This window comes from Alosa pseudoharengus, unplaced genomic scaffold (assembly GCF_046254945.1).
Source record: "Alosa pseudoharengus isolate Yale_2024_CS ecotype anadromous, Long Island Sound unplaced genomic scaffold, YU_APseudo_1.1 YU_APseudo_1.1_scf_20, whole genome shotgun sequence".
Lineage (NCBI taxonomy): Eukaryota > Metazoa > Chordata > Actinopteri > Clupeiformes > Clupeidae > Alosa > Alosa pseudoharengus.
In genome coordinates, this window is record NW_027468664.1 from 30245153 (window position 1) to 30267291 (window position 22139).

The 22139-nt window shown below is 42.5% G+C and overlaps 2 long non-coding RNA genes across 2 annotated transcripts in view; both read right to left on the reverse strand.

Moving 5' to 3' along the window:
- Positions 1-22139, reverse strand: part of LOC143136738 (uncharacterized) — a 40438-nt gene that overhangs the window by 12464 nt on the left and 5835 nt on the right. Inside the window, exon 2 of the long non-coding RNA XR_012989428.1 lies at positions 1777-1907. This is a non-coding gene — a long non-coding RNA (uncharacterized LOC143136738). The remainder of the gene's footprint in view (positions 1-1776; positions 1908-22139) is intronic.
- On the reverse strand, positions 14884-16788 carry LOC143136737 (uncharacterized). The gene is made up of 3 exons (XR_012989427.1): positions 16671-16788; positions 15886-15945; positions 14884-15093 (listed from the first exon to the last, which is right to left on the reverse strand). It is a non-coding gene; the product is annotated as an uncharacterized LOC143136737 (long non-coding RNA).

Consider the following 22139-nt stretch of genomic DNA (forward strand, 5'->3'; position numbering starts at 1 on the left):
TCAAAGCTTAAAGGAACCGTATGTAAGATTGTGGCCAAAACGGGTACTACAATCACTTTCAAATTACTGTAGAGCGGTGTATCCACTTCCCCTCCCCTCTGACTGGCAGAGTTGGCAACCGGATGACGAAACACTACTGACTTTGTGATTAGTAGATAGGTGGAGGGTGGCGCATTAGGCCAAAACACAACATGACAACATCAACATCAGTTGAGGGCTGCAACTTCACTTTTTAAATGACAATATCCTGGCCAGACTACTGTTGTCAGTGATATAAGTATTTGAAATGAACATGATTTCGTAATGTCTAGTGACATATCAGGGCAATTTTATGATTAATTGAAATACAATTTTTACATACGGTTCCTTTAATAAAGACATGTCAAGATGGTGGCCTGCTGGCCATTTCGGTGCCCTAAGTGAGTGGCTTTGAGTGAGTGACATTTAAATGATAACTTAAACACCTAAAGTAAAATAAAAGGCCTATTATTTACAGACCATTACTGTGTATTTTTAAACATTAATTTCTGAAGAAATGCTGTTTTACTTATAAATGGTGCACTGTCACTTTAAGAGCATTGATCTTTACGTTGTCATAATGCCCTTTTGCTAGCTCTTGTTTACAAGCCTTATTTGTTTGAGTTACATTGATAGCACAATATTAACAATAATATGCACAATGTTAAGTTGTTTTAAGCAACCTTCATTGCTTTGGAAATGGAAGTATGCAATGACATGTTGCTTCACATTTCGTGAATACAAGTGAATTATGAGCCTGGTATCCACCTAGCTATCTGAATGGAATGCGTTTCAGTCGACTCAGCATATCATGTGCTTCATGTAGCCTAAATGCTTGGAAAACGAATGATTGAAGACCCACCAATTCTAGTACTACGTGGTGATTGAGAGAACCCAAAAGGTATCAAACTTGCATGTAACATCGTGTTAGGGCATTTTGACATTGTAAACGTTATTGATGAAGAGTGAAACGCAGTTTGCAGTAAATCTACTATTCATTGGTTACATTTGGGTGCCCCCTCTGTCCTTTGGTGCCCAACGCAAAGTGCGTGATGCGCGTGGTGGAAGCGGTGGCACTGCCAGGCTACACAATCTTTTTCTGCATTTCTATCGCTTTATTCTCTTCAATTCAAGTTCACAGCACAAAGCTGACATGCACAACAGCATAGTTTGTGTTTTATCAAGAATCAAAAAGATTAGCGTGGCACTACTTTAGATGTTTCATTAATTTACTTGTGCTATTTCGCGAGCTGAGAGATCTTTCGGTTTCGCACACAAAGTGCACTAACTATTATGTTCTTCATAGCCTTGTCTCTGACAAGCTGAAAATAATGAGCGTAGGCTTATGTCCATCCAGCAAATAGAGTCCGCCTGCGAGTCTGCTGCAGCCACAGTCATATTCAACCAGTATCAGGAGATAACGTTCTACTATTTTGCGCGGATTTTTTCTCCTCTGTTGTTCTCGCGTGGTGTTTGCGAATATGTATCAAAACAAAACAAGCGATTAATTTTGGGTTAAACTGCATTGTAACGCGCGTTACTGAAGTTTGTACCGAGTAAATATTACCCAATTTTTTTTTTTGTAATGCCTTACATTACCGCGTTACCGCAAACAGCAATATATTACAGTAATTACATTACTTTTGTAACGCATTACTCCCAACACTGTTAAACAAACCTCTTTCTGATGCAACAGATGGACAGCTAATAAGAGTGTGTGTGTGTGTGAGTGTGACCACAACTGTAGGTTGTTCTTACCTGTATCAGAACTGGCTAGAACAGCTAGGATAGGGATTACCATAGCCATGGTAACAAACGTCATCCTTAGCCACATCTGCTTTTTTGGTGTAGTGTACTTGGATGATTTTCTTCTAATTGGGATCTCACAACTTTAGGGAAATGATAAAGTTAACAAAATTAATTGGTAATGATAATCTGAGTGTTTATTTCAGTGTGTGTATTCACAAAGCATCTCCACAAAAGTAGGTCCTAACTGGCTAATTAGGACAAAGTCCTTAGGCTTTAGGCCTATTCACTGGGGCACGTGCCTTAGTAAAAGTCTCCAGTGAAATTCTATCGCTGCTCTCGCTGGAAACGGCATTCATGAGCGCATCTCCGTGCCTGCTTTAGTCATGACTCGACCCTGTCACTTACCAGTCAATAAAAAAACCAAGGAAAAAAGAAAGGGGCCATTATAGCCAAACAGGAAATAGCACCTCTGTAGCTGGGTAAGATTGAACCAACCAATGAAAATCGTTCACATGATTCTTCTGAGTGTTTCGTTGTACACATACACAGTGGAAACCGCTGGAGCATGTCACTTTGAGCACAGAGTAAGTCGTCCCCTGTTTTAATGTTACAACAAATTCACAACTTGTTTGACAAAAAAACTGACAAGTTGATCGCTGTTAGAGAATGTTGCCCACATAATTAGCATCTGTTTTCCCATGCTTAGCATCATTGTAGCCTAAATTTAGCAACAGTTTACCAGCTTGTGCTCTCTCCCTCACACACACACTCACACCATGCGTAGGCTGCATGCACACATGCGGACAATTAATAATGATTTATACGTATACTGTAGAGAGAGTCCTGTAAAAGTAGCCTATACTGTTTGTGAAGCTGTCCTACTGTAAAACTAAACATAGCCTTCTGATAAACTATTCAGAGATGGACATATAATGTAGGCTAATCTGATTCTGTGTAGATTATTATAGGCTTTAGTAGGCTATTTAAGCTACAAATAACTGCAGTATTGCCAGGATGACTATAGGACCCTTGCCTGGGAGGGAAGTATCTCAATTTTGACTAAAAATATGCTTCCCTTGTGTTAGAAAGTAGGATGACCAGACATCCTCTTTTTTAAACCTAAAAAGGCATCCGGGCGGAATTTTAAAATCGTCCGGGATTTTGTTAGCCTCAAACGTGTTTATAGCGAATTGGAATTGCTCTCTCTTTCATTCACATATGAGTCACGCCCTCCCCCTACAGTTTGCTTTGCATTGAGTGGAAGTGTAGAGCCTCACCTTAGAGCTACCGTCATTTCATTGGTCGATAGTATTCTCTGTAAACATTTAATTGGTCAGTCACCTCAATAGCGCAAACTCCTTGTTTACCACTGGCAAAGCGCATGGCTACCCGGCATCTTCAGCCATGCAGAAACGCAAGTGTACAGTAAGTTCACTGACGAATTAAAACATAAATTTCCATGTTTTCGTCTCGGTCGAGATTAACATGAAGCTGAGTGCCTGACCTAGCCTGGGTGTTCCCATGCTGCCTTGCGCGCGATTTGATTCACGCTGCTAAGGCAGCCTGGAGACCATGGAGCAAATTTCCGCCTGAGATAGGGGACCAATCACAGAACAAGGGGGAAAGCAAGACGATGATGAGCTATGCACAGACGCACAGACATCCGTGGCACCAAATAAACGGATCTGGGCATCTTTTTCAAATACGAGAGAATTAATGTTTGGTTCCCAGACCACGTCTCATTGAGAAGTGGTGGCGCTAGCCAGGCTATGCCTGACCTGCAAAGCAGGCACTTATGTGTCGGTCGCAAGTAAAGGTGCCAACGACCCACAGGCACACATATGTTCAACAAAGCATCGAACAGCAGCGAGGGGCGAGAGCTCATCAGCTAAAGTGAGTTTTTCGTAAGTAAAAATGAGAGTACAGCTGTCACTGCTGCCTAGGCTGCCTATGCTTTCCACACGGTTAAGCACCACGAAAGCTACAGGTCAATGGACTGCACTTCTGGCTTGTTAAAAAAGGTTTCCACAGATTCTCCAACAGCTCAAATATTATCAAGCGCTCGAAGTGCCGGTTCGAACCCCGACCAGTAGGAACGGCTGAAGTGCCCTAACTCCTCACCGAGCGCTGGGATTAGTTTTTTTAGCTGGGATTATGCTACTATCTGCTACTATACCGCTGCGTCGACGTTACTTCCGTGATTTGGGAAAAGCCTGTAAAAGTCCTGGCAGGAAGCATGCATAAGGATGTAGATCCAGGAATGCACTAATATTTTGTTTGTAGTGCCAGTTTGCAACAATTATTGGTTAACACTAAGTTGTAAACACTTAGGAAAGAAAATATTAAAAACTGGATATACCAAAAAACGTTGATGTAATCGCTTCCTGCCAGGACTTTTATGGCCTTTTCCCAAATCACGGAAGTAACGTTGACGCAGCGGTAGTAGCAGATAGTAGCATCCATCAGGCAAGTGTTATTTAAATAAACTCCTGGTGTATTTACAAACTTTTCAATGCCTCGATTTCAAAGTTTCGTACCATTCAGGGCATTATTGGTGGGGTAATTTATGAGATAAAAGTTGGTACCATTACGACTGCAGAAACTCATTTGTTTCTGACAGTGCTACTCGACCAGGGTTCGACCTAGAGAAAACAGGTTCTGGGAGGGTGTTTCGCTCGGGGTCATGGTGCAAAGGACCCTAGGGTGAAATTACTCCGAACCATCGCTTTAACAAATTAACAAGTTAAGAATAACAGATACACCAGATGAAACAGTATACCAAATAAGATTACAAACCCAAATATTAAAGGATAGAGAGAAGACAAAGGGAGACAGGGAGAGGGGGAGAGAGAGGGAGCAGACCAGGCAGAGCCTAGCCAGTCCAAGAAAAAGGCAGAAGACCCAGAAGAAAAGAGAGCAAGCTTGACAAGATTCCCCTCTTTTTATCATTCATTTGGGCCACCCCCGACTCATCATGACCAGTGCTCCAATTACGTGTGAGCCAGAGGGAGCCGAGCTCCCTTAGAGTGAGGACTGGCTCCCATGAAAACAACAAAGTCAAAAATCTGAAGGGGGCTCTCATATCTGAAGGTGTCTGGCATTGTCATTTAATCTTAAACACTCATTATCCATCCCTGTGTGATCTCTTACCATTAAAGTGTTACCTTTCATTTGAGACCAGGATTATGCTTCTACACAAAGGGGTTCATGTGCAGTAAGCATTTGATTGTCAGTATGCATTTTGGATAACCAAATATGCTATATCCTATGGGGAGTTTCCATAGGGCAATTTACAAAACGCATTAGCATTCCTTGGCAAATAATGGTCTAAAGTAAGTCGTTTTCATTCTATATTGATATACTTTTGCACACAGCTTCACAAGACCTGATGCTAGGGCTTAGTTGTGTTTCTAAGTCATCTCAAGTGACCTAGAGGGCTGAAATGTGGTCAGTTCAGAGTAGGGGTGTAACGGTTCATGTATTCGTATTGAACCGAAACGGTACGGGCGTCACGGTTCGGTGCATGAATTTACACGGAGAATACACGGTATAAAAATACATAAAACTCGTGTGCGGATTAATTAATGTCATGCGCAATTACTGTTAAGTAGCGAGAGTTACGGGAGTTCTTTAGCGACACCTAACGCTAATCTGTAGCCTCGCCTTAGCTCTGAAGCTCTGATTGGCGCCTATGTTTTTTTTTGTCAGGTCGTCGGTCGAGTCCGTCAGTCATTAGCAGCACTAAGGTTAGACCTACAAGAGTTAGAGGATCCGCTGGTCTCTTTAAGATCGCAAGTTTGAGAACTTCAGTTACAGTAACGTTAGTACAGGCGAAAGAGTGGTGGATAAGATGAAATTGTGTGTCGGCGTTGTTCAGCATTGGGTATGTGAGTGGAAAAAATGCTACACATATTCGAAGCCATCACCCAGATGATGTAGGCTACCAATCACTGAAACGAGGGGAAAGAAACTTCCCGTGCGCTTCAGCAGCCTTTGGATACACATACAAATAGGGCCAAAACCTATGGCTTAAATTAAATGATTTCGTAATGACAGAAAGCTATGTAAATCGGGTGGTAATTACCTTTATGTTGGGGTAACTTGTAACTTCTCACATGAGGAGCTGGTAGTGTTAAGTGCATAGACAGTAAAATAAAGTGACAACGCTAACCAGGCTAATAAACAAACCATGCTACGGTGAGTTAACGTCAAAGGGCAAAGTCACGTGACTTCTAGTTGTAGTCTGTTTATGAAATGAAAGGAGCAATTTCGTTTTTTAAAAAAAGGCAAAATAGTGTGATATTTTCACAGTTAGTAGGCTAGATTATTACTTTACACACAATGAAAAATATTGAGGCAAATTGTAGACCCTTCCATATACAACTAAACACAGATGTTGAAGGTCTTGCTTAAGTGGATTTTTAAAAATCATTTTCTATGTAATTTGCACTTTCAGAAATAAGAGATGCTGTAGGCCTATTTTCAGTATTATAGCTGATTGTCTTATTTTGTTTACAAGTTACAGATTGAGTCTGGGCACTTATTGTACTGTTTAGCCTACATCTTACACACTTCAGGCTGTTGCAGATAGCTCAGGGAAGAGACTGTATGACACTAGGTGGTACAGCCTGAGACATGTACAAAAAAAAATGCTTTCTGCATTTTTGTTTTGCTTTTCCCTCCATTGTACCGAACTCGTACCGAACCGTGATGTCCGAACCGAGGTATGAACCGAACCGTGACTTCTGTGTACCGTTACACCCCTAGTTCAGAGATACTTGTTATCCGGCAGAATGAAAAAATAGTATTCTAGCCTCTGTAACTCTGTGTCAATACATCACATTTCTGATTGTTGTCCAAGAAACTACAGTGTCTAAGCTTTCCAAAGAGTTCAGGCATTTGATTATAGGCCAAAGTATGTAGGAGCAATGATCTCCTAAGTAGATGATGTACAATGTCAGGCAAAATACTCAAAATGGGGCGCATGCATAAGAAAAATAGGCGTCAGCGTTAAATTCTGTCAGGAAGACTCAATGCTACGTCACTCATTCATTCATTACTCTTAACCAATCAGCGGCGTACAACTGTCTTTAAAACTTCTTCACTCACGTACCTGTTTGCTGTCTCCAGGTATCGGCTTTCGAATAGTCAGTCGTATTCCGCTTCACAGCTCACCATGTCTTGCTACAATTTGCTCGACTTTCAAGTCTCTGACTCCGACGAGGATGACCTTATTCCACCCGCCAATGTGCGCCGGAGCTCTCGTGTCCTCGCACGGGACTCCCCATGGTCAAACCATCCGTCGAACAGCTTCTGGAGTTACTGGAGAAACAAGGAATCCCCGTCAAAAGCGGGACTCCGAGAGAAGACCTGCTCTCTATGGCCCTGAGTATTCTGGGTACTCCCTCCATCTCCGACCAGGAGGATATCGCTCCCCCGGAGGCCCCAGTTCAGCCGAAAAAGGCAAGTAGAAAGCGCCCGGCTAAGCTTCCTCCACCTCAGCCAGGAAAAAGGGCTTACAAAGCTCCGACGCGCCCCCAGCCTTCGGCCTCCCAAGTCCAAACATTGCCGGCGGCCGATCAATCCATAGTGGAAGCTATCCTGTCTCTTACATCGACAGTAAAAGGCCTCGAAGCAAGAATGGAAGCCTTCGAGACCGTCTCAAGACCATCAACATCCACACCGGCAGCCTCTCTCAACACTTCAGCGTTTCCCAACGCGCCGCTCCCCTCCACTTCCTCCTTCTTGCCAGTGGCGTTTCGCCCTCCCGCTGCCTCCGGGGGCGCACCGCTTACAGAAGCCTCCGCCCTAGCAGGTCTACATACCTTCAACCTCGCTTCAGCGCTCCCAGCTCAAGATCCAGGTAGGAGGTTTGTTTCTCCCGCCGCAGCTGCTCTCTCTCCCATTATGAGATCTCACATAATCCAAGGTAAGGACGTTAATCTTTTCCTAATCTTGCCTCTCTCTTACTGCCATCGATCGTCAGTTCATAGACTGTGGGGACGTATCTGTTTTACTCATAACATCATACCCTAGGCTGCTCCGCAATCTCTCCTTCGGGGAATTTGTTATTGCGTTCAGTGTTTATAGAGACATCATGTGCCAAAGTTACCATGAGCGGAGGGAAGAACTGGACCTTTACATGGCGATGATGGCCGACTTCAGCCAACGCTACGGTGGAACCATGTTCTACGAGTATCATTTAGCTTTTGCAGCTAAATCTGCCGCCTTCATTACACTCCACAACACCCGGTTGGATTGGGCAGTTACCGACACTGAGCTTTTGGTTCGGCATTTTGGCGGGCATCGCATGCTCCATCTGTAGCTCTCACGGCCATCCAGCCACTTTTTGCCCTAAAAGCGTCAACAGGAATCCGACGCCTGCTGCTGTCCATGGTCCTGATCCAGTAAGCCCTAATCTCGATAGAAGAGGGCGCCCCCTGGTCTTTTTTAATGGTGCAACTGTGTGTAATAATTTCAATGAATCTGTCTGTACTTTCCCTAATTGCCGTTTTTCACATGTTTGTAGCTTTTGCAAAGATCCCCACCCAAAGTCGGTCTGCCCCCGGCGAATGAGGCCTCCTACGAGAGGGAAGCCTGCAACAACGTCAAAACAATTCTAAGCGGGCATCCCTCCACACCAATTAATGTGCCTGCCCTCTCTCACTTTCTGTCCTCTCACCCCGATCCTTCTTTTGTTAATTTTCTACTCACAGGGTTTTCTCAAGGGTTTCGGGTTGGCGTCCTCTCCCCTTTGAGAACTTCCTATGTGGCTAGGAATTTATTATCTGCTCTGTCCGAACCACTTACTGTGTCGAGCCTGTTGGCCAGAGAAGTTAATAAAGGCTACGTGGTTGGACCGTTCTCTTCTCCCCCTTTCTCTCCTTTTAGAGTAAATTCAATGAGTCGCGACCCGCAAATATTCAGGAAAAAAGCGTCTCATCTTCGACATGTCTTCTCCCCACTCTGAACTCGTAGCCAGCGTTAATGAGTGCATCCCCCTTTACCCTTTTTCCCTCTACTATGCTTCTGTCGACAATGCTATCCACTTGATCAAGATAGCAGGCCAAGGTGCATGGCTTTCGAAGGCCGATATCACAGACGCTTTCAAAGTCATGCCCATTCATCCCTCTGACTGGCCTCTTTTCGGGGTTAAGTGGGAGTCAAAATTTGACTTCGCGGTTAGGCTGACATTTGGCTGTAAGAGTAGTCCTCACATTTTCAACTGCTTGTCAGAAGCATTGTGTTGGATCCTGCTTAACGTTTACAAATTACCGTTCGTTCTCCATCTCCTCGATGATTTTTTGCTCATCAACTTCCCGTCCGCCGAGACTTCCGTGCTAGACACGCTTAGACAAACTTTCAGCACCATAGGCGTCCCTCTCTCTGAGGAGAAAACCGTGGGTCCTCTTACGTCACTCGAATTTCTAGGTATCATGCTGGACTCCGTCAAAATGCAAGCTTCTCTTCCAGAAGAGAAACTTCTCAGAATAAGGGCCATTACCGCATCGTTTGTGTCTTCTAGTGCGGTTTTTAAACGCAAACTTCTTTCGCTACTAGGCCATCCAAATTTCGCCATGAGGATAATTCCTCAGGGCCGCTCATTTATTTCTCGTCTCCTAAATCTGGCTCATTCCGTCGAGAAGCTGTCTGATCTAGTCCAGGTCGACGAAGGTAGCAGGTCCGACCTTAGGTTCTGGTCCCAGCTCCTTAACAATTGGAACGGCATTTCGTTTTTCTACAACGAAGTTCCTGAATCTTCCGCTTCCCTCGAATTGTTTACGGACGCGGCTCCTTCAGTGGGCTTTGGGGGGGTCTTCCAAGGGCAATGGTTCGCAGAGAAATGGCCAGCCGAGTTCTCTACCTTTGCCCTTGGATCTGCCTCTTCTGCTCTTCATGAGCTTTATCCCGTCGTGGTTGCGAGTGTCTTATGGGGTGGCTCTTGGTCTCGCAAACGCATAACTCTCTATTGCGATAACGCGGCAGTCGCCATTACTTAGACGTCTAACATGGCAATCCGTGATGTATAATTTCATCATTAACGCTGAACATATTCCTGGTTATTGCAATGTACTCGCTGATGCGCTGTCTCGTTCTCGTTTTCAGGAGTTCAGGCGGCGATGCCCAACAGCCAACCCGGAGCCGACACCATGCCCAGTGTTCTCAGACCTAATTCTGGACTGAACGCCGATTTGGATTCTCTCCTAGCGTCGGCTAGGGTTTACATGGAAAAAGGGGTAGCCCCAAATACACTAAAAGCTTATAAATCGGCATGGTCTTGGTTCTCTATATTCTACGGCTCACTACAACTACCCTTGTTTCCTGTTCTCATCACGTCGTCTCAAAATTCCTACAATTAGAAGAATGTTAGCAGGAATACAATTCTATGCCAAATGCCATGACCCTAATTTTTCTAGTTTATTTTCTGTACCTTCTGTTCGCTGGCTTCTCAAAGGTCTCGCTAAATCCACTCTCACAGTCCCTGATAAACGCCTGCCTTTAACCCCTCAGTTATTACGTCTTTTGGTGTCCAAATTACGCGAAGGCTCTCTTTTCACTCCCTATATCAATTCACTCCTCGAAGCCGTGTTCCTTATGGCTTTCTATGGGTTCATGCGCTCCGGGGAATTTTGCTCTGACAGCCAGGTTTTTAACCCTTTCTCAGCCATCCTCTTCTCCTCCCACTTCTATAGCGTATTTCTGAAACATTCTAAAACAGACACCTCAGGCTCTGGTGTCATTATAAGAGTTTCTAAAGTAAATAACTCTTTCTGTCCCTATACTTTCATGTCCTACTATCTTAAACTTCGCCCTCACACTTCTCCTAATGCACCACTCTTTCTTCTACCTTCTGGGTTATCCATGTCTAAGCAATGGTTCAGAATCCATTTGTCGACAGTGGTTGGTAGCTGCGGGCTCTCAACCTCCCAATACACTGGCCATTCCTTTCGCATCGGCGCTGCAACGTCAGCAGCCGCTCTAGGATTACCTGCATCCTCAATCAAGTTGCTCGGAAGATGGTCTTCGTCGGCTTACGAGTCCTATATAACACCTCAGGATCAAGCCCTTCTAGATGCGCAAATAGCTCTCGCAAGCGTCAAATAAGGTAAGCTACCTTGCAAAGGTCTGGTGGTGGTTATCCGGCTCAGCTAAAGCATTATATTAATTACGTTGGACCCGAGCCACTCTTCTCCAGTCACTACGCACAGCCGGCACTTTAGGCACAGAATAAAGTGTTAATACATTCTAGTCACTACGCACCGGCGCCCTTGGTCTAGCTTCTGCAAGCAAAACCTCGGATAATCTCACGTCACAACAGTTAATTTCTTTTATCCTACCATCACCCCACTTCACTCATCATATACATACGCAACTCGACTCGACAGTCGACTCGAATCGCAATCATCAATCGTTATCGAACCGAAACGATCATTAAGCACTTTCCACGGGGATTCTCACCACATTGCATTACATTCTTGCCGTGCAAGAACTGAGCTTACGAAAGCTCTGAGCTCGTGCAAGCTCCTCGACTTCGCTGCAATCGCTGCAGACAATGCTGGTTATGTCTTCTGTACCCGCAAGAGAGTACACATTTTCTATCATCTGTTCTTGGTTTCATTTCCTTTCATGAATCACTTTACTATTAACGAAGGATTTGTCTCATATTAATGTTCTCTTTGACTATGCTCTATTCCAGGAAAGCGTCCCAGCCTCACGTCTACCCTCGGGTAGGCCTTTCCCATCTTTCTCTTTGGGGGTAGGCTCCGCCCCTGCCGTATTCACCCGGCAGGATCTGCGAGGGTCTCCACGCTTCGGGTCCTGGACCGAGGATGGGGCCTACGCCAAAGACTCTTAATAATTTCCATTTTATTATCTCTAAGTTATCTAATCCTTTAAGGATATAATATTGTTAACTTCAATTAAATATTGTAAACCTAATGTCATGCTTCCCGAGTCTTTCTGATAGAATTTAAATTAAAATATAGGCTACTACTGGACGTAGACCCACCCTACGCTCTTGAACGCAGCATGACTGCACTTCACCACCACACCACTAGACTATATGAGCAAACCGCATGTGATCGATTTGACGTGCTGAAAAAGTCCTGTTTGCTGTTGAACTTGCGCTTCCCCTCTTCTATGTTTATTGACAAAGCCATAAATTATGGCCCATAATACAGCCTAATGATTGTGTGAATTGATCTGTAGCATCCTCTGCCATTCAGAGCTCCAGAAAGTTCCCAGATATTTTGAAACACCTGTTAGCAATCTCTGATGGCGGAATATTCAAATGCTACCCAACATCTCAGTGCAAATTCCAAAATTATTTGTCTATTTATTTCCACGGTGTTAATATTACTATGCGTATATTAACCTATAATACTAGAACATAGTTTGGTTGCAATGGCTTTATTAATTCCTGCAAGTTAGCGCATTTTCCCTGTGTATAAGTTAAAGACTACATGCATTATTGTGACACTGAGGATAGCCTATCTTAGACGGTGGTCTGGTTGAAATGATTTACGTTGTGAAATTGAGAATGAGTTTTCTTTTTAAAATGTCTCATTAATTATTTATTTTATTATTTGTTTTTGCTTGTTTGTTATCCGTCTTGAATGTTTCATATGTTGTATGTTTCACGTGTCACGGGCAGAGCCATATAAAGGTAGAGTTGCGACAACTCCATTGACGCTAATGTTCCATTTTTTTTCAACAATGGCGGCTAATGGAAGCCTCAAATAGTTCCTGAAAGTTAACAATTTATAATAGCAGCAGTGCAGTTACAGACTGTTTGTAGCCAACATTTCAGACTCAGATTTACATTATTGGCTCATCCGAATAATAATAATAATAATAATAATAAATAATAATAACAGTAACGACAGTAATAGTAGTAAAGTAATAGTATTAATAACCTAATTATAATAATAAACTATTTATGTATCGACTATGACAGCTTTTCTGCTGCTCAGTTTTTATCAGTTCCTTATCAAATAAATGAAAAGAGGCTAAAGCCCAATAAATGTGCCACACATAATAACCTAATATAAGAAGATAAACCTTGCCTATACCATTTCAATTAGGCAGCACTAGGCAACACCACGAACGAGCTGTCATGAAGTTTTTGCGTTTGTAGCCTACAACTTTTATGACGTGACGTGTCTTAGGCATTTAGCTTTACCATCATGTCAACATAGTTGTAACGTTATGCGCAATGCTCATCTAGGCTATGGATTTAAGTGGTTTAATTTTAAAAAGGGCAGCAAAAGTGGGATAAAGTGCAACTGCTTCCCCAAAACAATTCCTCCATAACTGTGGATTTAATCGTTTGATATGTGGATAACTTTCAGTGGACTAAACACATAAAAGGTAAGATTTTGTTATCACAAAGCTAGCTGGTTCCTTAAAATGTAATATGGCAAAGCATATTTACAGCCAACTTTGTACTTGCAACAGTGAAACTGAGTTTGTTGTTAACATTGTTGGTAACGTAAACGTTTCTTCAGTTAGGAGCAGGACTGTTTTCTTTTTATTTTGCATTCATTTTCTTTGGCAAAAGCTAGCCTTATATGCATGAGAGAACCTAGATTTAAGGGAGCTGCAGCTGTTAGCATCAGCACGGTCATATTAACACAGGAGGGCACACTAGCCCAGTGATGGCTATCCCAGTGATGAGGGATCGTGTAAAATCCCCATCCCCAGAAAGTTTCAAACCAAGCTTGCGCTGATGATGCATGATCACTGATCAAATTGCTATTTTCTGACACGATGCACACCATTCCCAGGTGCTCACCTGTCTGAATCTCAAGCTCTTTAGCCTATCATCTTAATGATGTTCACAGCACGGTGAATGACAAACGATGACAAAATGCTGTTCATGTTTATGAGTTCATAGCCTGGTTATTTATCGAAGGACTTACATGTCACGTTTTAGATTTTATTATGATCACTCGTATTACCATGGGGTTACTTAATAGGTAGGCCTAATGCTACGGTTAACTTAGAATGCCCACCATTACACTGGAGATGTTAAAAAACTTTTAAACTTTTTTTATTCTCCCGCGACGATAGGCTAGGCTTGGCTAGGTAATTCGCTCATTAGCTCAGATCAGTGACTACCAGAGGAAACGCGGGGTAGAACACTCAAACAAGTAATGTTAGACTAGCTGTGTTACAGTTTCTCGTTGCAAAATCAAAATTTCACAGGAGCTCCATGCGCTTTTGTAGGCTACACGCAGTCTCAAAAACACTGTTGACAGCTTTTCGAGTCACTGTACGAGGTCATTTATTTTATATAGCGATAATTTAGATACACTTATGGGGTGGGTGCAATTGCGTTTTCTAAAGAATCTCCCGTCTTGATTTTGTACAGAAATTAATATTAAGTGACACGTAAAAGGGCGGAAAAAAAGGTCACCTTATATAGCAGGCTAAGATATAAGGTCTGGAATTTAATTTAATATTGTTGTAATGGTAGGATAGCTACATAGTTTACACAATAATTACACTGTGTTATAAATATTGTATATCAATGCACTTATTGACCGTCAATTACCCAAAATCGTGGCTCTGTCTATCATTGTACAGTACTATTTAATGCATTCTAATCCATTGTCAATCACTTCCGGGAACTAGTTGAGGTTTACACAAACCACGTGACCAACGGAATTTTGAACACCCATTGTCGCAACTCTACCTTTATATGGCTCTGGTCACGGGTACGCTGGCGACTACGCCGCTCCGTCCTGCATTTTTTGTATTTGTTATTTTTTAAATGTATGTCTTGATGTCATGGGCACGCTGGCGACTACGCCGCTCCATCCGGCATCGTTTGTCTTGTTATGTGTCTTGTTTGTTGGAGCGCTTTGGATTGCACTATGTGCATGTTAAATGCGCTTTAAAAATAAATCTGACTTGACTCGACTTGACTTGGGGAGCAGTTTCCTCTGAGTGCGCACGCGCAGAGAGAATTTGCGCGCACACATTTAATATCTACGTGTGTGAAATAATATATAATATAATACACCCGAATGCATGTTTCATCGCGCAAGTGCTTTTTGCCACTATTGTGTCGCGATAACTCTACAGCCTCATTGGTAGACCATCAATTCAAAATGCAGATTTCATGAAAAACAAAAGTTGTTTACCCTCCTAGGTGAGAGAATTTGCCCTCTAAGCTTGAAATTGTTTACTGGACACCCAGCCTACAAGCCAACAACTTAACAGTCTAACATGGCTAAATTTGTAATGCATGATCATTTATTGCTTTTTTTTTTGCAAAGTCTTCTGGCCCAGAAAGAAAACCATGGTGATTACGGATCATGGCTGAGGAGGAAAGGTACAGCTGGTAGAGTTGTGCAGTGAGTGAACTTCCCTCCCAACACTGAGATGTGGTGGCAAAAGCTGTGGTAGCTAGCTTCCTTACTAGCACACCATCTTCCAGTCCAAGATGCATATTTTCGGTGGCAACCCGGGGCTGGACAGCAGTCAAATGCATTGACCTTGGTATTAGAGAATTTGTCTCTGTTGTCTGTGAACAGAAAGAAGATGGACAACATTTTACAAGATAAACAATATTTTACACAGAAATCCATTGGCAATGATGAGATTAATACAGATTATCTGTACCTATTTGACATTTACTTTTTATGGGTCAATTTGGTATTGACACCATCTGTTTGCCATCCTGGTATGGGTAGACCTGGCCAGGTAGTCTTTCCTTAAAGCGTTGTGCACCTTGGCACCGATATGAGTGCAACCACCCTGTTTTCTGCATTTGATTACCTTAGATTCCTTTGTTTTCAATACAACCGTATTATCGTTTTCGGGTCAAATGGCATTTTAAATGGGAGTCGTAGGGGCACTAGCCTACTATTTTGATGCATGAATCAAAATCATCATGTATGAAAATAGTTCTGCCCCTACGACTCCCATTCAAAATGGCATTTGACCCAGAAACGACAATACAGTCAAGCTTAATGGTGGCGCTTCTGACTTAATTATGCTCTCAAACGAAAGTTTGACTCAGGTACATTCACAAAAAGACCCTAGGTTGCATTTTGGCTTGAGTTATGCTTTAAGAGTAATGGGACAAGGTCCTGGATGAAGAATATTTACCTTTACTGCTGATTATTTGAGGCGTTCAGACATCTCGGTTTCAAAACTGTCCAGGAACACCTGTAAAAACATAGTTTAAACTAGGTAAATTACAAACACTACCATGAAATGAACTTGAATGCTCTGTCAAACACAAATAATTAAAAAAAAATCTAAATCTATCGCATAAACCAAGGCATAATATCAATCATGTAGCCTAAGCTTCATAGCACTAACTTAGTAGAACACCAGGTTTAATTCCCCCTCTAATATCAATGGTGGAAAAAAACGTTCTACTTCATAAAATGCATGGAATTTGTCCTGTAGACTCATTTTAAAAGATGTCTCCACGATTTAAGAAAAAACCAGCTACAATGTCATTAATGTCAATGCCTAATGAATGTGAAGTGTGACTAGCCTAGCACCATCCTCCTTTCTGTGAGTGAACTTAGCCTACACCACACATAATATTAAAGAACATTGGTGAACTTTAGGCAAACGTTGCTTAATAAAGAACACACTTTCTTCCATCATAGTTAGTCTAACGTTAGTGCTAGCCAACGCTTGTCAATAATCCCACAAACACAAAGCAGGCTAATGTAGTTTTCTTCTTGATAGGGATCTGGTCGACTTATGACGTAGCTAAATTAGCTAACGTGATCTGGCATTGCTAGCTTGTACTAGCAAGGATAAAAACAAACTCTTGAAAGATTGCTAAGCCATCAATTTAACTTCTCCAAAGACTACCGAAGGTCATTAAGAGTAAGCTACATCAGAATCATTTAACAATATGCTTTGGGACTCACCTGATAAGGAATAACTTGGCACTTTAGATCCAACTGGCTTCAGTCCTTGTTATCTCATATGATGAGTCCTTCTGGCTCTGTAGGACCAACGTCTCTGGCATGACTAGAATTTATGGTAGGCTATCTTTAATTTGGACAAACCTGTAACCTTATATGGACCGTAAACGTATGCATTTTCTGGTCTCTACAGTCCATCTGTCTTGCAAATAAAGTTACAAGCATAGACTGTATAAAATAAGGTTAATGTTTGCTCACACCATGTTTTGCTCGAAAGCTGCACACAGATCCGCCCACTCCATTTCAAATTCAAAAAGCCATGTTATTGGTCAACTGGACTGCCTATACATTTAACTGTGTTGCTTATAAATTTAACAAAATGCCACATTCATCCTCTCACAACCTCTACTACATCACAAACGTATAGACTACTACCTTACTAAGACACAAAATCAACAAAAGAAAAAATATTATTTGATGACCAAAACTGATAGATCAGTGTGTCTAGGCTAGGTTATTGCACATTGCCATCCATGCGGCTGACATATCAGGCCTAAAAGCTACACACATTAGTATTTTATTAAAGGTGAGATGACTATGAAACTATACAAACAATGTATTAGGCCTACCAAAAAAAAAAAATACTTTCCATAAGTACACTATATTACAACTCTAAGTATTAGCAATTTAATACACTTAAACTAAATACACTTCTTCACCATTTAAAATACACTAACAACAAAGTAAAATTTTAAAAAGTACATTACAAAAACACTTTGAATATTGCACAATAAGTATATTTAATTTTAGTACACTGAAGTTGAACTTAATACTATGACTATGAAACTATACAAACTATGTATTAGGCCTACCAAAAAATATACTTTCCATAAGTACACTATATTACAACTCTAAGTATTAGCAATTTAATACACTAATTTTAGTACACTGAAGTTGAACTTAATAACATCTACTTTGAAGCATACTTTCTAAAAGTACACATTAAACATACTTTACATAAAGTACAAAAAGTGTAAGCATACTTGCTTTATACTTCATGTACTTTAATCATATTTCTAACACACTAAAGTATACTACTTTTTTACCTGGGTTCCCTGCTACTTGAAAACAAACAAGATGGATGTTGCTGTTAGCGAACAGTGTGACACGAGTTAAGCCTTTATTAAGTTGGCAAAAGTTTGAACTAGCCAACTAGCTCTGCTGGTGGGAAACGCATGGGACTCAGCGCTGTCCTATTACGTGCAGAGGGAATTTGAAAGACAACCGATTATCCCGCCCCTTGGACTGAGCACTGCGAACGGTGAGTGCCCAGACCCTACATTTTAATGTGGGTCTGGCTCGTCAGGCTAACTGACTATCAAAATACCGATGCACTGTTTGAAGTTGCGCTGCTTGCTGTTAAAGGGAATGACAGATGTCATTTTAGGATGTTACGCCCAAAACACTACCTTGTTCTAGTCGGTGACTGGCGTACACGTATGTGTGTAGTGCAGTAAAGCAATTTGTTACATCGCAAGGCTGCGCGGGCCGCCGGCCCAAAGTTGCCACCCTTTGCCCCAGAAAAAAATAAAATAACCATTCCAATGACTCAAAAGCTGTGAAGTTAAGGTAAATTAAATTAAATTTTCGGTTACTGTGGTAATACCTCCCCACCTCCACAATGGCTGCATAGGTGCACTGGAACAATCCTTCCTAAAATGCATTAAACTTTTGTTTACAAAGACGTGAAACTCACCGAGTGGTCAGGGGTGTTCACTGATATGCTCACGCAAAAATCGCAGCAAAAGATGCTTTCCAACAGGTGTTTTACCATTCGTTGTAAAACTGTGGAGCTATTTTTCCAAACGCCCTTTACACTTGCCAATTACAAGCAAACCACTGGCATTTCATTGAATACACAGAAGAACCAGAAGATCGCTGTCTTAATTGAAAGCATTTGAAGTATTTTGCAACAGACAGCTAAAAATGGGGCGATTTTGTGCAGTTCCGAAATGCGGGGGGAAAAAAGTTGTCACAGACTTCCTTTCAACGATCCAGAAAGGCTAAAGTTGTGGCTGGAATTTCTGGGGTTGGATGTGAGCATGGTACAATGGGACTTAATACGGAGTGGCCAGCTCTCCGTAGACGGGCTCTGCTGTCATTCACATTGTGCAAGTTCCAAGACATTTAAGCATTAGCCATGGATGTGAACAGGGTAGGAATTTCCCGACGGCCATTGCCGTCACTGCCCCTTGCGTTGGCCGTGAGGCCCCTTTGAAAATCAGAGGTTTACAGGCCACGGTGGCCTTGGTGCCCCCTTCTTTCAATATTCTGCTTTGCGTCCTACTAATAGCGATTTTTATTTAGCCTGTGGCCTGTCAAAATAATCTTAGCATTCACAGCGCAAATTAATTTAGTCTTTTTACGCAGTGGAGAAAAGTGACAGTGCAAGAAAGAAAGTGCGTCCAAATTCACCATTCACTCTTCTCAGTTGAACTACTCGCGAAGTAGCCTATTCATCACACAGACATCACAAGTATCACATGAACAAGCTTTTTCTCATCTTTTAAACAATGTTAGCCGATAATTGCTGCGTTGAACGGTTCGCGAGAAAAGTAAATAATATAATTTAATTTAATCATTCTACTGAAGGTTTTGCGTCCCATGATCTCCCTACCCATTCATCTCGGTGGAATACTTCACAAACCCTTCTTTTAACACGTGACAAACCATATATCAGAATAAACAGCAGACCTTACCGAACACAAAGCTGTAAAGCAGTCCCATGTACAGTTAGCCATTCCAGAGTAATCCAGTTTTGAATTTGCAGTAAATTTCGACATGCATGGGTGTCTCCAAATTTGGGCTTTAAGTTTTACAATGTGTTTAAATTGTTCCACATGATTTCATAACGGGCCAAATACAAAATAAATGTTACAAATATCGCCATATTACCAATTAGCTATTGGTAAATCAGAGGACAGCTGACTAAGAGTTTGTGAAAGTAGCCTTAATGATCACAAAATGCTAAGCATCTAGGCTAGTTGAGTTTCTTAAAGCTGAGCTGTGCTTAAATTGTTCAATACATGATTTCATAACAGGCCAAATATAAAATAAATGTTATAGCCTAGATATCTGTAAATATTAGATGATCAGATGATTTACAGTTCTATGTAATATGTCATGTTTCATGTTTTTGTAATGTTTCATACAGTGATGCAGGTCTACTGCAGTGAATAGGCTAAATACAACTTTGATCATTTTTATAGCCTACTACTGTATAGTTAACTTTGGCCTTGGTGCCCTGACATGTGGCCTTTGTGCCCCCCACCAAATATGCCCAACTGAAGGCCAAGTGGCCTTGCCCCCAGAATGGTGAAATTCCAAGCCTGGATGTGACAATAATTTTGATAGCGTAGCCTACGATACCGTTGTAGTGTTATTGGCGTGGTGGAAATATCAGAGACAAGCACGCTATTCAAGAACAAGGCGACAGCCTGCTTCTTTACTTCACGTTCAACAATACACTACACTTTTACATCCTTATACATCACACGTATAACCATTCCAGCCAATCAGAAGCATTCACCATTAGACTATAACTTGAACAGGTAACTGCTCATGCTACACCCCCCCCCCCCTTAGAATAGCACCTATTGAGTAACCAATAACTGCATAACCAGTTCAGTACAACAGTACCATAACAAATAGTTGAACACAGGCACTCATGAATGACAAACCTAATACTTAGTGTAACTCAACATTATAAGTAATTACTAAATGATTCACACCATCCAGTGACTAATGCAAGACCCTTATGAAAGCACATAGTCTTGGAGATGAGCAGGTGGTTTGATGCTCCGACCTGGTCTGGTGTAGGTGGCATTTTGTGCATTGCTAGACTGTACTTGAGGACCCTCTCTCAGACCTTCTAGCGGAGATTCTGTGATGTCCTCCCTAGCTTCACTCTCATCACCATCATGAAGGCTGGAGTCATCTTGATCATGATCAGGGCAGGGAGCTCTGTCTGGCCGAAGGTGTCTCCTGTTCCTGCGATAGCAAGCGCCAGAGGATGTGATGACATCATAAGACCGTGGTTCCTTTCTGATGTTCACCACTGTTGCTGGAGTCCACTTGTCATTTATCCTCATGCGCACCCTCTCCCCCACCTGAAAGGATGACAATGGCGCTGCAGCCTTGTCATACTGCACCTTCTGCTTCTGTTGACGTTGGCGGAGGGCTGTGTACACTCCTACAGGTGTTGATGGTATCAGTACAGCGTTGCTGACCGGCAAGGTGGACCGTAGCACGCGGCCCATGAGAAGTTGAGCTGGTGAGTACCGTAGACCTGTGATAGGAGTATTTCTCAGGTGGAGGAGGGCAAGGTGAGGGTCATCACCTGACTGTAAGGCAGACTTCATCATGGATTTTACAGTGCGGATGGTGCGCTCTGCCATGCCATTCGACTGGGGAAAATGGGGGCTAGAGTGAACTATGGTGAAGCCCCATTGTGCTGCAAACTGGGCCATTTCATTGCATGCAAATGGTACATGATCAGCAACCAGGGTGTCTGGGATGCCATGTCTGGCAAACACAGCTTTGAACTTCTGAATGACTGTCCGTGCTGTCATGTCATGGAGCTGTAGGACTTCCGGATATTTGGAGTAGTAGTCCACCATCAGAAGGAACGGCTTCCCCTTGAGATGAAATATGTCAGCTGCAAGCTTTTCCCAAGGACGGTCTGGGACAGGATGGGGAAGCAGAGGTTCCTTGTGGTTAGCCGGTTGCTGTTCTTGACAGGGTACACATGATTCAACCATTTTGCATACTGGCCAGGCCAGTACATTATGGAACGTGCCTGTGCCAGTGAGCGCTGCATGCCTTGGTGAGCTGTATGCAGTCGTTTGAGTACGTCTGTTCTGAGTGTGCACGGCACAATCACACGTTTGTCAACCATGAGTAATCCTTCATTGACACAGAGAGTATGCCTTACAGGCCAATATGGTTGAGCCTGCAGCGGGACAGACTTCTTATGATCAGGCCACCCTGACCTGTGAAGAGTCAAGAGTAGCTGCATTTCAGCATCACTTGCAGTGGCTGTTTTCAGGAGCTGCATTATGCTACCCTGAAGTGGTACACTCTTTCATCACCAAGGTCACATTCGTCAGTTGTCTCTAAGTCATCAGGGTACGCCCTGGATAGAGTGTCAGCGATTAACATGTCTTTTCCAGGTGTGTACATGAGAGAGATGTCGTATCTTTGAATTTGAAGAAGCATCCTGTAATCGTGCGGGGGCCTTACCTATAGGTTTTGACAAAATTTTCGCCAATTCTCAGCCAGGTTGCCGGTGAAGGACAGTGGTGTCGGCTGCGTGAACAACTCCATGGTCTTGCGTTACGCTAGTAGGACTATCTGTATTTAACGATCTCTCGCCTTTGCTATGCTTCCGTTTGTTGAAGACAGCCACTTCTG